This window comes from Crotalus tigris, unplaced genomic scaffold, assembly GCF_016545835.1.
Source record: "Crotalus tigris isolate CLP2741 ecotype Arizona unplaced genomic scaffold, ASM1654583v1 scf7180000017725.2566008, whole genome shotgun sequence".
Lineage (NCBI taxonomy): Eukaryota > Metazoa > Chordata > Lepidosauria > Squamata > Viperidae > Crotalus > Crotalus tigris.
The window spans coordinates 65,300-83,048 of NW_024096593.1; the positions used below are offsets into that span (position 1 = coordinate 65,300).

Here is a 17,749-nt window from a genome sequence, read left to right on the forward strand (position 1 = left end):
GAGAACCTTGACCATAATGCTGGTCCCCAGCTTGCCACAATGTCACAAATGAGCTGGGGACAATCTATGAACCCAGGTTAAGGAAAACAAAAGCTCTATGGATTCTAAAGGTTGATGCACTTATGTGGCATGGCCACAGCCTTTTATGAACCTCAATTCATAGTATATGCAGTATTTTAAAAAACAGAACAGGACAAGTGGGACAGAGGATCAGCTTCCTGATGTTTCATGAAGTAAGAAATATACTGAAACAATTTCCAGATGTAATATAAGATATTATATAATATGATTAAAATATGATTAAAACATTTTTATAGTTATACTGTGAACAACCATGTCTTAACTTAACTATATATTTAAGCATATATTTCAGCAGAATCCAAATACAATAAGGTGCCTCCTTAATCTAACTAATTGGCCAGTGAAAATATGGTACAGATGTCTAACTCAGGCCAAGTCTTAAAATACTGAAGAAACAAAGGTCCAGCTGGGTCTTCAGCAAGCATAAGTGAGAAGCAATTGCTCCACTGTAGATAGGATTACTTTCCCTTCCCTCATTCAAATACCACAACATCAATTATCTATCAAAATTCCCATGCCAAATTCCTTCAGTCATGGTCAGATATGTGACTAGAATCCATAAATCTGCTCCTTTGCATAGAGTGCAAAAGCAATATAGAACTAAAAAGACTTGGTAAAAAAATGCACTGAAAGAGAAATAATCTCAGGAGATCAATTTTTAGCCTAAAAATCATTTTGTAATTTCCATCAGAGGTGCACATGAATACAAAACTTTTTCTGAAACTTTAAAAAACAAAGGCACAGGAAGCACTACTAATGTGACTAGTATGTATGCATGCATACATACAATTATTCAGAAGTGTTGAATTTCTTTATTGTAGTGTGATATTTATAATGGACAAATAATTGTACTTGTATTATTATTATTATTTTTATTAAAAGTTTTACAAGAATTACAAAATATACCCCAAAACCCACCCACCCTCCCACCCTCCCCCACTTCCCAGAGCTGAATACAGGGTAATAAATATAATAATCATTAACTAACATTAACCAACTATATAGATAAACAAATATAATGCGCTTTAACTCCCCTTTAACACAGAGTAAACAATTTGCAAATAAACTTAATCATATAAACAGATTAAAATCCTAATTCATAAACAATACAATATTATAAAAATTTCACTATAATAAACTATTAATAATAATAATTAATAATTCTAAAATTTATTCATAAAATGAATGGAACTTTTTAGTCCCATATTTATTCTGAATATAGTCTATCCATCTTCTCCAAACTGAAATATATCTCTCTTGTGAATGATCCTTCAAATAAGCTGAGATTTTTGCCATTTCTGCTAAATTTGAAACCTTAAGGGTCCATTCGTACTTGTATTATTATTATTATGGTTCGTTGCGCAGCCAGCCAGATATTTAGACAGGATTTAGCATTTTAGCCACTTACTGAGTCCTTCCCAAGGACCTGGAACAGACAGATGTTGTTTGATGGTATTAAAGGTATGTTGTAAGCTCTTCCAGGTAAAGTGTCTTTTGCATCTGACTGATGGCAATTTTGTCAATGCCAAAGGTGTTCAAGTGGTGCTACAGATGTTTTGAGATTGCACCCAAGACGCCTACTAATTATTATTATTTATTGCCATCTTGTTAAAGTCATCTTCTTGCTAAAGATTACAAAATAATCATCATAATAACAGAAGTGTGACATTGGTAGATATTTGTGATATAATAACAGAAATCTTCATTGGAGTTTTGTTCTATTGAGTCAGTGCACTCCTAAGAAGTCACAAGAGACTAAGAGAAAATACACCCAATTAAAGGTGGAGGAAGGGAAGCTGACAAAATGAGCTAATTTGGAATTTTATAAATCAGCATTGGAGAAAGGAGTCATGTGGCATATAATGAATTACAAGGCATACAGCCTTGTTGGATCAGTAGAGACATAGTCAACTATTTTTTCATATTACCAACAAGATGGTCCTGGTGCATTTGCAAATAGGAGAGAAGACACAGTCCTTTCCTATTGTTCATACCAGCAACTAGATTTGGAAGCACACTTCCCAAACCCAGAGGTAATTTTGCACTTTCAAAACTAATAGGCCTCAATAGACTCATCCCCTGAATTTAACCAATCTTCATTTAAAGCATCCATGTTAGTGGTTATCACCAAATCTTGTGATAATGAATTCCACAGGGTAATTATGTACTGCTTGAAGGTGTTTTTCTTTTATCTCTCTTAAATCACCTTCCAACCAGCTTCAGTTTCATTGCATGATCCCTTGTCCTAGTATTTTGAAAACGGGAGAAAAACTTCTCCCTGTCTACTTTCTCCATGTCACCTGTGATTTTATACAGCTTAATCATGTTACTCCATTGTTTTTTTCTAAACTAAAAAAATCCAAACATTATTTTTTCATAAAGAAAAAGTCAAGCCTCCAATCATTTTAATTGGCCTTGTGGGAAGAAAAATCAGGTCCAGGTCCAAGTTGGGAGTAAGACACTGGAAATAAAATGGAGGCTGCTAACCTTCTTTCCTAAGCAGTCTCCATTTTATTTCCAGTGTCTTACTCCCAGCTTGGAACTAAACCTGATTATTCTTTCAACAGCCTCATCTATTTATTTTTTTGTAGTTCTACTATAACCTTTTTCAAATGTGACAAATAGTATTCAGTAATCCAGATGTAGACCTCGCATCAGTTTAAGTGGGAATGCTAGAATGTTGACAATTCTATTTTCAATCCATTTTCTAGTAATTTCTTGCTGTAAGAGCTGAAAGTGCCAAGGCAGGAATCATTACCGCTCTGAGCAAACAGAACTGTTTTGTGAACATGGAAAAGATGTCTCCAAGTTTCAAGGCTGGATGTAGAGCAGCCAAAGTTCACTAACTTCAAAAGGCAAAAACAGAAGACCAAAGCTTCAAAGTCTGGGACTATACACTAGATCTCTCTCTTTCTGCTATAACCCAGTTACTGAATGTAGGATTAGGTTTCTGGTGAATTAGAGACTATGTAAAGTCTCACAGCATCGTATGATTTGTTTTTTTCACATTTGCTATATGCTACATTGACATTTAATTAAGTTATTCACTATGACACAAGATCTTTTTCTTGATTAATTGCCAACAGGTCAGACCTGAACAGTTTATATATATGAAGTGGTTTGTTTGTATGTATGTCAACCTTACACCCACAAAATGAGCTACATTTGCCATCTAATTAACCATGCAGCCAATTAAAGTTGATTCTTCTAGAATTCTTCTCAGTCACTACATTGAATAACACGGTTTTTCCATAAACTTGCTAGCACATTGTTTATCCCAAATCCAGATTATTTATGAATATTTTTAATCTCTCCATATGCAGCTGACTAGACAAATCTGTATTTTCCAGTTCCATGGGCCCTTTTTAAAAAATTGGTGTTCTGATGGCTATCTCCTGGTCCTCTTAGTATTAATCTGGATTTAAGAAGGAAGTATCTGCAGATAACCTCAGGAGAGAGGCATATAACCCTAGCCTTGTTTTAAACATGAAAACTGGCACCTGTAATTTTACCCAGAAAGCATCTGGGAGCCAGTACAACTGAAACAACAATAGTATAACTTGGAGAAACTACAGGGTGCCAGAACCGCACATGCTGCTACATTCTGAACCGATTGCAGATTCTGGTTGGTTTTCAAGAGGAAGCCCCAGAAAACACATTGCATTATGGGCACTTTTCCCTATAAATTAGGTTCCATAATATTAATGTTTTGTACCAGATCATGGTCAGTGTAGAGTGAAATTCAAGTTAGCCTACCCGTCTATATTTCATGACTATTTTAAGTCACAGTCTTTTAAAATGCCTATGTATGTGGGGATTTTGTGCATGAATTACTCTGGCAATGGTAACTCAGTCCATTCCCATCCCTATTGTTATAAAATTTCCTTGCAAGCCTGCCAGATATTTTTAGCCATCTCAAAATTACCTCACATTTTTGATCAAGTGGGCAATAGCATATTCCTAATTCTATTTTATTATTGTGAATAGATATTGACATTCACAGTTATTCTGGGGAGAAATCTGGTCTTCCATTGATTTTCTAGGATTGGCTCATTTGATTAAGGTATTAATTCAAAGTGGCCAAAAGTTTTTTAGAAAAACAAAAACAAAAAAACCCACCTCTAGATCATGTGAGAATAGCCACATTAGTTCTAAGAGGCATGTAGTGCAACCAACTATGAGTGCCCAACAGCAATAGCACTTAGCAATAACACGTAGACTTATATACCGCTTCACAGTGCTCTACAGCGCTCTCTCAGTGGTTTACAGTCAGCATTTTGCCCCCAATAATCTGGGTCCTAATTTTACTGACCTCAAAAGGATGGAAGGCTGAGTCAACCTTGCCTAGTAAATCAGTGGTTGTGATGTTTGATGAGCTAAAAAAACAAAACCAAGGTATAAAGAAAAATATGGTGACTAAATCATGGCAACAAACCATTTTAAAAGGAAATCTATAAAGCAGACTTAGGGCATTTTCCCATGGAAATGGAGTGAATATGTTACTCATCTGATCTGAAACCCGCAGGAAATTGTTAATTTCTATCCTGCCAGTATAACTTCTATTCCAGTGGTGGTGAACCTATGGCACAGGTGCCAGAGGCGGCACTCAGAGCCCTCTCTGTGGGCACGTGCACCAACACCCAGTCCTAGGCCTTCAGCTGGGTTTTTATAAAACCTTTTCGCTTTAGGCCTCCGCCGCCATGTGCAAAAAAAAAAGTTTCAATCAGTCAATTTCAACTTCTCTCAGGAAAAAAAAAGATCTTGCAAAGTTGGAATTGATTGATTGAACATTTTAGTCCCACCCAGTCTGCCGTTACCACTGCAGCCACGCCCATTCAATTGGCCACGCCCACTCAATTCGCCACACCCAGCCAATGGGTCACATCCACCCGGCATTCGATGATGCATAAGTGGGTTTTGGGTTGCTGTTTGGGCACTCGGTCTCTAAAAGGTTCGCCATCACTGTTCTATTCTAACTTGATTTTGGGTGTGCAAGGCATCTTAAGTAAATCCACTAGTTAAACAATTTGGTTTTGTTGACCTCCCCTTTTTAAAATTTACTAGCCAGAGGAATTTCAACAGTATGATATAACCAAGTAATACCAATTATGTATGGAAAAATATACTTTAGAACATTTCTCCAGAGCTGTATTCCTCCTGTCCTCCAATCCACAGAATAGTGTATTGATATAATTTATATTGCTCACACAGCTAAGCCTCATTCTGCTTCAAAAATGAGGCTGGGGAGTGATGCTGTTCTTAGAAATATCATGCAAAACAGTACTGGGATAACAGTATTCCCTGGCCCCTTTCCCACCATGACTCATCAACCATGGAGGAAAAACACCGCCACTTGTTCCTCATAATGTGAGGAAGAGCACAGTTGGAAGACTTAGGCACATTACACTTCAGCTTATATTCCTTCATTGCCCTTGGACAGTCTGCATTTTTTTCATAGTTTATTTGCATAGGATTATAGAGCTATTGGTCCCCTAAAACAGGAATGTCAAACTGCCAGCCCACTGGCCGGTTGCATCATATGGAGGCCGTGCCCACCCCAGCTCCAGCAATGGAAAAGGTTGCCCTAAAACATTAATAGCTTATCTCAAAAGCAAACAAACACTTGAAATATCCACTCTGTGCAAGCCAGATGTCAAGTTTCTATGGCACCTCAAGTCATTGGAGGCAGGGCTCAATGGGAGGATACTTTAAAAAAAAAAAGATGGTTTTCCAGAATATCTTATAGAATCTCAAAGCAACTGGAAGGAGCTTGCAGGCAGGTTGATAGATTTCCTTTCTACTTCACCTGTCTCTCCTAAACTAGGTCTACTTATCAGCCAAGATTTTGTTTGTTTGTCTTGACACTGAGTGTATTGGTCTCCTGGAAAGTCGGCATTTATTTGGAAAGCAACTGTCTTCCAGGGAATCAATATTTCCATGTCAAAAACAAAAAACAAAAGACTGCACAAATCAAGTGCCAATCTTTCTCACCTCACCAGGTAAAAATGGCAGTGGCTGATAATTCAATGAGGAAAGTTGGTGAATAGGCTGTTAAATGATTATATTTATAGGAAATGAATTGTGCTCTCTCAAAGATTATTTTTATGGTTAACAGTTTTGTTTTTAATATTTTTAATTTTTCCTGTTTTTGTGGTTATCTTTGTATTGCTTTTTAAAAATTCTGTAAGCAACCCAAAGTCGCAACACTCTGATAGGGAGATATATAAATTTAATGAATAAATTTTAACAATCCATAGCAAATTAATGCAGCCAATACATAGGAGCTGGGCAGATCCTTGCCCTGACTGCTTCATCACTACCCATGTTGTAGATTATTCATATGTCAAAACTTGTGTTAAAAAGGAGAAACAGCATTTTAACAACTGAGGCTTGGATGAGACTTACATGACCTCATTAGCCAATGTTCCTTAACAAGTTAAGATAGCATCTTCCTGCCATGGTGAGGCATGAGAACAAGCCCTTACTATTGTTATGTTCCCGATGCATAACTTAATGCATTACTTTACTTTCCTATCACCAAGAAGGATGCTCTATATACGATCAATTCAGAAACTAGATCTGTGTTTTTTTTCCAAGGCAACTTTTTCCAACCTGACATATTCTAAATATAATTCCCCACCATCTTTTCAGCATACTGTCTGGAATAATTCTACAAATGTGCAGGGCTTCAGATTGGGGCACTGATTACCTATAAGTGTGAGTAAACAGATCATGACATCACATATTGCAAATTCAGTGCTACAGTACATCCACACAAAACCATTCTTACATGTAAATAATTTTGGGATTATAAAGTGGTAAATTAAAACTTGTGAGATGTATTACACTTCATTCTCCTTGCTTTCTTTTGTTCTACAACTATTCATTTCAAACAGTTAATAAAACTTTTCTCTGCAAGTATTGTACAATTATAGCAAACAGGCCACCAATCAGCAGATTCATATATAAGATTATTTAGTTTTATTATGACTGCGCTGTGTGCTCTCTGAAGGTCAAATGGAAAAGAGCAACTGAGAAGGGAATTTTGCCAGCTGTAATGCCAACTTCTGACGTAGGAACTCAGAGTTTAGACACAGGGTACATGAAAAGAGTAAATAAAGAAAACAATGTTCATTTCATTGCATCTCTTACTATATAAAGGGTGCAATGGTTTTGTTAATCTTTATACGAAAAACCTACACGCTGTAAACAGCAGCTCAAACTTGGGGAAAATGGTATCTAAAAAGTTACAAAGATTAGAAAAAAGTTTAGCATACTGTAACAAAGTACTTCTTAAACCACATTCTGTGGAACAACTTATTCCCCAAGCAACGTATTTTGCAAATTTGTCCTCAGCTCCATGAAAAGGCTTTTTGTGGCTTTTGGATCAGTTTAGCCAAGTAAGTACCGCATGCATGAAGAAAATATGTTGGCAGATCAGTTTTTCAGAGGTCACATTGTTAAATTTCTGGGGGGGAAATCCCACAAAAACTTTTGGTTAAAAATTAGAAGAGAATAGGAATTTTTAAATGAAAAGGCACTGACTTTTTTCATTTTTTTTGTAAAAGTATCTTTTAACTTTTATTATAACCCATACCAAATATTGAAATAAGCTAAATACTATATTAGCTCTTTGAGCTTTGACCTACTGCTGGATTGGAGTGTTACACACTCATTGTTGAGTCAGCAGAAAATAGAATCAACATGAAAATTTGCTGTCTCAGGCTGCCACTCCCTATTCCATCTCCACTCCCCATTTTAAATCTGCATTCATCTGACTTTCCACCAAAATTGTAATAACGACTAACAGATTCTATACTTCTTAAAGCTGCCCTTGGACTATGTTGGAGTAAGGAAACACTACTCAAATAGTGTTCATACATCTAAGGAGAATTTAAGCCTGGATCATTTTCTGGCTAGAGAAAACATGAAGGGAACATTACAGGGAAACAGAAGAGAAAAAATGTTACCATGCCAAGTTGTGCCATAGTTTAGATGTAAAGGGAGAAAGCCTAAGATATTGATGAAATATAGCTTTAAATGTCAGCAACTACAGATAAGTGTGATTTATAACTGATGTATAGGGGATGGGAAAAAGAATTATTAATCATGCTTTAATTCAATGTTTTCCTCCCTCCTCCTTTAAACAAACAGTCAAGAACTCTCATGTTTATTTCATTCACTATATTGCTTGGTGTTATATTGCTTTGTGAGATAAACTGATCAAGGAAACAGCCAACATATTTTACCATATAGTGAATTAACTCAAAAACAATTTTAAAAATGCAGCAAGCTATTTGTATCTGCTGCATGCTTAGAGAAAGTTCAGAGAAAACTGAAAAAGGTAAAAAAAAAAAAGTTCTAAAATGTGTGGTTTTTATTTCCAGTCACATTGTAAAGCAGTACACTATTTCCAGTTTACATTTTGATTTGAACTGGGTTAGGATTTTTTTTCCTCCTGTTTAATCATATCCAAATCCCTGCAGTTTTCTTAGCAAGATTTTTCTGAAATGATGTGCTATTGCCTCCTTCCTAGAGCTGAGAGAAAGCTCCAGGCTTTGTGTTTAAGGGGAGACTAGAACTCAGCGTCTCCTGGCTTCTAGTCTGATGCCTTAACCACTACACCAAACTGGCTGTTTTTTTCTTTCTGGTTTTAAATTACTTTAAAGGAGAAAAAATGACAGCCTGAAAAAGTCGTCTTATCTGCTTTATTGAAATACTCTTGAATTTGTTAATCTGGGATACGATGATTTAGAAGCAGTTGTTTAAAAATAATAGCTGAGAACCTGATTTCAAGAAATTTATTTTTCAGAAACTTTCAGAAAAAGATATCAAACGATGGGCATCATGATTTTCTATTCCTTTTCAACTGAGTAAAGGTAAGTTTTGGCTAATTGCAAAGAGCAGCTTGTGTTCAGCTGCTATTTATTGATCAATTATTTATATCTAAGGTACCAGAATTTCTCACTTAAAATCAGGTGCAGAAGCTAGCAGAAAATCCCCCCACTATATACTTTCAGAAGGCAAACCAATTCGTTGTTTCTTAAGTGCTACATGGGGATCTCTTATCAGCAGGTATCAATTTGCTTCTAAATGGTTCAGAAAAGGAAGGAAATATTAAGTGAACACTTACTGGCTCCAGCATTATGATGAGGCTGCTTTTCTTTAAATTCCTTGAACATTTTTACTTACTTCATGACCTTGTATTTAAAGCATATCTTTCTCAGTGTATTCTCTGGAATAAAAACTTTGTTTAAAACTCATATCTTAAAAATACATACACACACACAAGCCACATGGCCTACCTAGGCAAGCTAAAATATATACAATAGAGGTTTTTCATACTACTTCTAGATATGAATTCCCCAAATATTAATAAAACATGTACAGCCTTGCTCATCAAAACCAGGGCTGATAAGAAATACTCAGTTAGAATTCTTCCTTTGCAGCTAATAGAAATTAAGAGCTCCTCTGCCCAGTCAAGACTTTTATCATTCAACTGTTTGATATTCAGAAATGTATGATGGACCATGACATAAATCAGGGGTTCTCCACCTTGGCCACTTTAAGACTTGTGGACTTCAACTCCCAGAATTCCTCAGCCAGCAAAGCTGGCTGAGGAATTCTGGGAGTTGAAGTCCACAAGTCTTAAAGTGGCCAAGGTGGAGAACCCCTGACATAAATGAAAAAGGACAGTCTCTTTTAAAGTTGATGCTATTTTTTTTTTAACCATAATAGTAATATTACGGAATGGCTTGGGAACAAGGATTCAATCAGTGTTACCATTTCAGCCTACAGTCATGTTGATCTCCATTGCTAAAACAAAATATTCTATAATACTGTGTGTTGAGTTTATTTCCTACAATCTCCTATCTGGAATACTAGTTTTTCTTATTGAGGAATTGAAAAAGGGCTCACAAGTCCTGGATCTTCTGTCACCACCACAGAATCTTTTCTTGTCAGCATAATTTGCATCTTCCATTTACAAAATTGCATTCCTCAATATTGTACTCATGTTACAAACAGCTACAGTTCAGATCTGCTAAAAGTTCAACACATACATGTATTCATTTTTTTGCAAATATTCCGTCTCCAAAGCAACTATATTTGGAACACATGCAACCTAGGCTGTTTAATTGATGAATAAGTCTACCCACAATCTAAAAGCAAATGTTTAGTACATGTTATGTTATGTTATGCTATGCTAATGGGATGTCTTATAGTATAGTACATAGTTTCCCTTACTTCAAAAAACAATGTGTGAGTTTACCTATGTTCAATCAGCTGGGGTAATTTGGAAGAAGCTACATGGAGGCAATGATTTTTTTTACACTGCACATTTTATATCAGAATTTATTCCACAAAAAGTATCTTATAAAATTATTTTAACAGAAATATTTCATCTATAAATTATACATAAAGAATACATTATAGTTCAAAATCTACATAAATGTTATGAGAAGGGACTCAAATATGCAAGGCTTTAGTTTCATGTTTGAAAACATTGCTTGCAAAATTCATGCAGACATTTAAGCTCCATAAACCTGTGTGATTTTACATAGTCAAACAATTTGACATAAAGCTCCTGTTACCAAAACAAGGAATAGATGGAAACTGGATCTCCTGCACAAAAGAGAATTGTGTCTAGTCCTTTCCATAGGCAGGAGAAAAAAACACACAATAAATGTAAACATTGATATGATAAAGCATACATTTTATATATCACTGGAATTATTTCATGATTTATTATCTTTCCTGTAATATAGTTATCTACTCAGAAGTTCCTGGATTCTTGTATGCCTATCAGTTGGTTCCTATCTGGCCTGTCAGAAGCACAACATCTATTTTCATAGTAATCTCTGACAAATTATTTACCCAAAGACATAGCGACTAGACATATTTCAGAGAAAGGCCATCTTCAGGTTATCAAATGAAGAGATTCTCATTACTTACACCAAAGACAGGAACTTAGTGCCATTCAAATGGTATTAAATTATAGCTTTAAGCAGTCCTGTGACCTTACCTTATCTGCACTTTAATAATGGCATGGACATAACTTGGCAATCTCTTTTTCTCACCATTTCTCTATAACATTGCCTTCATTTGAGAACCAGTGTGGTCTAATGGTTAAGGCACTGGGCTAGAAGCCAAAAGACTATAAGTTCTAGTTCTGCCTTAGACCAGCTGGGTAAACTTGGGCCAAACATTCTTTCAGCCCAACTCATCCCACAGGTGGTTGAATGGCAAAAATATGAGGAGGAAGGAGTATCTGTGTGTTCATTGCCTTAAGTTATTGATATAAACAAATAAAATATTTTTTCCATCTCATCCCTGAAACAAAGTCATTCTCAATTGTTGTTTTCCAACAAACTGAAAGTTTTACTGTTTCTGAAATCTGACACACTTTATCAACCATTGTGTGGGTTACTGAATAATCAGATTACTCCCAAAAGATCAATTCAAGCTAGCACATACTGGATGCTTTAAACAGTTATAGGCACACACTCCCTCCCCCAGTACCTGGGTACTGTCCTCCAGAACCATTCTGCTTTGGGTAGGAGAATTCATTTCTTTTAAATCTGCCTTTCCTTCTGTATCTGCCAGGTATGGGAGCTAATCCCTGGATGGGAGACCTGGATCAGTCCAAACAGCAGCTGACTAGCAGTAAATAGCCTCTTATGCAGTACAGCAACAGAAGGCCAATTTATGTGCACGGACCTAGTGCCTATCAATTGTTTGTACTGCTTTTGAACATAGGCATACTGTTCTTTTGAAAAAGCAGTCAAGCCTTCTTCAGTAAGTCTGAACAACAGTTCACAGCCTAGAGAGGTTGCACCATGAAGAAAGAAACCCAATTAATGTATTCCCCCCACTTTGCCAATTGCTTCAAGCCTAGTGGATAAAGAACTTTCTCTTCCCTTTTGCCTTGGACCCCCACAAGTGATCCTTGAACTGACTCAGTAACTTTGTGAAGGTAATAGGTTTCCACCTCCTGCCTTAAATATGAATAAAATAGTATACACATTTCCTTTAAAACTTTCATGTCCTGTATATGTTCTTACCTTTTCAATGTTTTTTCCTCAATGTGTTTCTCAATACATTTCATGTCAGATAGAAAATCTAGAAGTTGCTTTGGTTATAAATGTGAGAATTTGAGTGTTTCCTATTTTTCTCCACAATTTTATGGTCTGTTGCACATTTAGGTATCATTTTTTCATGCATAGAAATCATGCTTGAATCAACATTAAAAAACATTTAATTAATTTAAAATAGTTGAAGAATATTAACAAGACCCTTTGCAAAGACCCTCCCATTTCTCCCATTCTAATGAACTTAAGAGTATTTCAAATGAAGAGAAGAAAAATGTAATGAGAACACCTGAGACTAACTAACATACCTTTTTTAAACCATAGGCACAAAGCAAAATTTTATTTATTTATTTATAAAATGTATTGGCTGCCCATCTTATGATAGATCAACTCTATTATTACAGTATCTAAAATGGTCAGATTATTTCTCATCCTAACACTTCAAAGTTGTCATTATCATCTTGATTTGAAATCTATACACTAGTTCGTACTTCACTAGAAATAATTATTCGTCATTCAAAACAAATAAGCTCCTATAGTGTTGCTACAGATATCAACAGAAATCCAAATTGTTACCAACTACAGTTCAGGCTGGGTTTTTTTTTTTTTTCATTGTGCACTTTCACTGGTATTTTCACTTAACACCTGATAGATTTGGTGCTCAGAAGAGTATGTTATGTTCAGTCCAAAGAAGTCACAATGCTCCTAATCTCACCTTCTGAATTAGTTGTCTTGTCTATATTTGCGATACCTCTGTATAATGAAATAAGAGTAATCCAGAATGAAAACCTTGAATATTATGTTCAATATATAATTCTTAGACAGAGACAATCCATTCTTAGAAGTTACTTCTGGAATTATTTTTGTTGGAGAAGCAACAATTGGAATATATTAATATCATGCTGGATAAGATAACAGGCCCACTATTCCAAATTCTTTTTCCACAGTGGTCAATCATCAATGGGAATCCACAAGCAGAACAGTAACACCCAGCAATGCCTGCAGAGAAGATGTCAAAACAGACAAGATGGCAAATGCCAATATTAAATATACAAAAGAGGAAGGACTTATATAATAATGTGACTTCCACCCACTTCCGGTTTTGACCTCATCTCATGGATGCTGCTGCTAACTCTATCTCATTCATAGTCCCCAAAAATGAGTTTCAAAAGGAAAAAGCTTTCATTGTTCTTTTGTATTTGAACCACCATAAATAAAGACTGATCAACGAATCCAATTACTTCAGAGATTGTATTGTTTATACAGCTTCACTGTATGAAGTGACTATTTCTTGCTAGTCCCTGCATTATTTTTAACCAGTTACCACTTCATAAAATGTCATATTTAATCTATGACTTCTAAATGCGAGCTTCACAAAAAGAAACTCCAAATAGCTTTGCGTGTTTGTTACAGATAATACTTATCTACTTAATGCATTTAACCATGTTATTATGCTTTCTTCAGCAAAATTTATCCTGTTTACTTTATAATGTAACCTTTATTAATATTACTTTAACTAGCTTGACATTTCTGAATACCTAAAGTTTATTTTATTTTGCCTTGCCCTTGACAGAACTATCTTAAGAATGCTACACATTTTTCTCAGGTGAGCAGTCCCATATTTGTATTCTTTTGGAACTCTTGAATAGGTTTCATTCAAACCAACAAAATCTATAAATTTGTTTCTTTGCCTCTTCAGCTCGTTTCTTTCCTAAAGCATCTTCTCTACATTTTCTGGAGATGTAGAGAACCCATTCAGCTTCTCTACACTCTCCTTTTAATCAGCTTGCTATCCAATTTTTCAACCACGTATGTTTTATCACTGATATATTTAAATTTTATTTTAGTAATTTTAATATTAATGATTTGGTCCTCAAAATTCTTTCTTACACCATTGCCTATTTGCATTTATTTTATGCAAGGTTATTTTTTCTGTATTATGTCAAGAATTGAACTTTATAAAGGATTTTTTTTCTAATATTATCCTTGATATTACTTATTAGCATGCAAAGGACAGAATTTGAATAATCTTTACTGATAGGCAATAAACATTTTAGCTGAATGTCTATTATCATAGTTTGTTAACATTAAGTATTCCTTCAACAGTTTTTCTCTCCTGAACACAATTATGACTGCATTGTAGATGATCTGACATGTATTGCACTTTTGGGAGGGGAAAGGGAGTTTCCCTCTTATTTTTAAATAAAATATGATACATAAATAGGATCTGAAATGTGTTATTTCCAATCAGTCCAATAAGACTCACATTTATCACAATTCTTGGGGGGGGGGTTTAGGGAAAAATCCAGGTTGTCCCTCCTCTGGCTAGTCCCACTATCAGTTGTTCCAAGATAAAATAAAAGGAGCATATAACTTTTTTCTGTGCCCATTGTTGATCTCAGGATCACTATCCTAGCCCAGAATCCTAAAGTAACAAGGAGCAAGCAATATCATAACATGGAATAAGAAATTATAAAGGGACAGAACTTGTTTTCTAAATTCTAAAATATGGTAGTTACATTTAATTATTGTTAGAAAGCTTGTTAATTTTATTTTTTCCACTAATTTTTGTAAAGCTCAAAATAAGTCATTTCAAAAGCATAACTTGAAGAATTATTTTAAAGAATATACTGACCGCTTCACATAATATACACATAATATACTGACCGCTTCACCATCATCGGCAAAAGCTCTCCTGTAACTAACTCCTAACTAGAGATGTTAAGAACTAAAGTTGGAATCTCTCACCTTTAAAGTTGTTGATATGCAGTGGAATTATTATAGCTCTTCATAATTCATCAACAAGAGGAACCCAGATTAGTACTATCAGGTTCCTACTACCGAGATTAAAATATAAGTAATTTGCCTGAGAATACAAACATCTGACACAGCTAGGGAATAAAGACTTAATATACAAATTTATGATACTCTTTTCTTCAACATTATACATTTGACTTTTCTCACTACTGAATTAAAATGTTATCCACTCATCCTTAAATTTGTGTGACTTCCTATATTGCATCTATTGTATCTGTACTCAGAGTAGTGTTATTCTGATTTCTGAATATACACTATAAATAAGAGTGTAAGTAAAACTATTATTTCTCAACTCTAGTGCTGGCTCCTTTCAGCACATCACTGTCATGAATTTATAGCAGGAGAGGATATGATTCCAAAACTTTCTGTGAGCTTCTCTCATATCACCCTATTTGACCATCTCATTAGTTAAAATAATGTGGAAAAAATATGAGGAAAAACACCAAGACAGAAATGAGAAGCTATCTTTTTGTGTAAACATTTTATTAATTTTCTAATTTTACAAACATAAATACTTAATAAACATGTTGTCTGGGTCATTGGTAATTCAGTGGTACATATTAACTTTCTCATTCTAGTTCCAATAATGCACCATCCAGTGCTTCCTTGATCTTCTCTTCTTCCGGTGGTATGCATTTTTTCACACTGGGCAAATACAATTCTTGTTAATACGTATACAATTAAATATAGACATCTTCATCGCATTTTTCTGGTATTATACATAATATCGATAAGGTCAGTTTATAATATCTTTTCTAGCCAAAATATATTTCAATTGCATTTGCACTTAAAAGCCATTTGTTCAATCAGTATCCGCTTCTTAAAAAAAATTAATTTCCCCTCAATGTTCAAAATATCTCTATCACTTATAATTTTCTCTGAAATGAGAAGCTATCTTGTCATGACAGCACAACTATTACATTACATCTTAGAGAACTGGCACTAGCAAGCTGCTGGGCAATCATCTTTCTTACTTCAGGAGGAAGCAGGGAGGAAGTGACATATTGACAAACATAGAAAAACTGGGAAATAGACAACAAAGATAAATTCACATCTTTTATAGTTTTCTGGACACTGACATAAAGATAAGGGAGGTTTCTGCATTTAAAAGTGTCAAATACAATCGTGCAAATATTGTTCCCTCTTCCTTCCCAACTAGAATAATGGACAGTCAACTTAAACTACGGGTGACCCTTAATGACCATAACCAAATAAATTATGTAGATACAGCAAAACCACTTCCAGAAATGCATCTGCCCTGAAAAATATGGTGGTACCTTAACAGACTCAGAACAGGCCATGCCAAAACTAGAGCAAAGCTCTTTAAGTGGGGAATGGCCAAGAGCTCATATGATTGTGGTGCACCTGAACAAATAATAGCCCATATAGTTCGAGAATGTCTCCTCAGGAAATTTCAAAGCACTTGGGATGACCTCATTGCAGCTACACCAGAAGCAATTAGGTGGTTACCTTCCCTAGATACTGAACTATATCATCTATCCTATTGTGATTCTGTGGCACCATATCATAGCGATTTTATCGTGTTTTTACCCTAATTTAATATTTTACCTCATCTGTTGTATTGTCCACCCACTTTACATACATGTATTTGCTAAAGCTTTATTTAAACTGATATTTATGTTTGCATATATAATGTGGTTTATTAGAGTTGTAAATCAGTGATTGCATGACCTTTGAAGATGCCATATACATATGCCATACACTAATATTATGATTGTGGAAAAGTGTTGATATTGTCCTTTCCTTTCAAAAATAAGAAAGCCCAGCTTCCCTCTCTGACTTATTAGAAGCTAGGAAAGAAGTTGGTGAAAGAGGAGGGGAAGAAATGAGTATCCTAATGACAAACATAAATGGATGATCAGTGCTTCACCAGTAATCAAAGGGAAAGAGATGTTCCTCCATTTTCCAGAGGTTTGTGATATCTGAACACAAACAAAATTAAAGTAACCTGACCTCCAAAAGAAATGACCAAATATTACAGACTTTATAGGCCTTGATTTTGTGATGAAATATTGACAATTTAAGAAGGAAATGTTATTTAAAATCAACACACTTAAAGACGAATTTAGTCTGTTTCATTTACTATTAGCCCAAGGCAGAAAACATGGCCTCAGTCCATGACTACATTACTATATTAAAGCACTAGTGGGTCCAAAGACACTATCTCAACCAAAATCCATTCACCCAGATTACTCACGTATTTCTATTTCTACATCACTCCACATTCACTTTTCTTTCACACACAACATACACAAATGGAATCACTATGAGATTGCTTTTTCCATCATATAATTATAAGCATCCCTGTCATAATTTTCCACATCTTCCCCAGTGGAAACCTCAGTCTATTTGCTCTTCCTCATATCAATTCTCAGCTCTCACCATCTCTTCCTGAAGTTCATCTAGATAAGGCTTCCATTCTTTTCAATGCACTGGATTGCCCTGAGTTCATTTGGGTCATCTCAGTTTCATACTCTGCCCTGTTGTAGAACTGTTGTATCACATCCGGCAGTGATCATAAAGTCTGTCCCTTTCTCTTACAAATGGGGGCAGCCATGTTTCAAACCAAAGCACTGGTCTCTAGCCCTCCAAATCTTTATTTCCAAAGAAGAAAAGTCATTAAGTCATGGGCACCAACAGGACTCTTCACAGGAAATGAAGAGGTACAGTCACAGATCTTGCAAAGTACAGGGGCACCTCAGGGCAACCTATGCTTATTCCAAGATTATGGAATAAGGTAT

At 35.3% G+C, this 17,749-nt stretch overlaps 1 protein-coding gene and 1 long non-coding RNA gene across 2 annotated transcripts in view; one reads left to right on the forward strand and one right to left on the reverse strand.

Moving 5' to 3' along the window:
- Window positions 1–17,749, reverse strand: part of LOC120306186 (mastermind-like protein 3) — a 41,076-nt gene that overhangs the window by 14,307 nt on the left and 9,020 nt on the right. The gene's annotated exons all lie outside the window — the stretch shown is intronic.
- LOC120306189 lies at window positions 4,935–15,550 on the forward strand. Its single transcript, XR_005556190.1, has 3 exons — window positions 4,935–7,481; window positions 8,894–8,960; window positions 13,118–15,550. It is a non-coding gene; the product is annotated as an uncharacterized LOC120306189 (long non-coding RNA).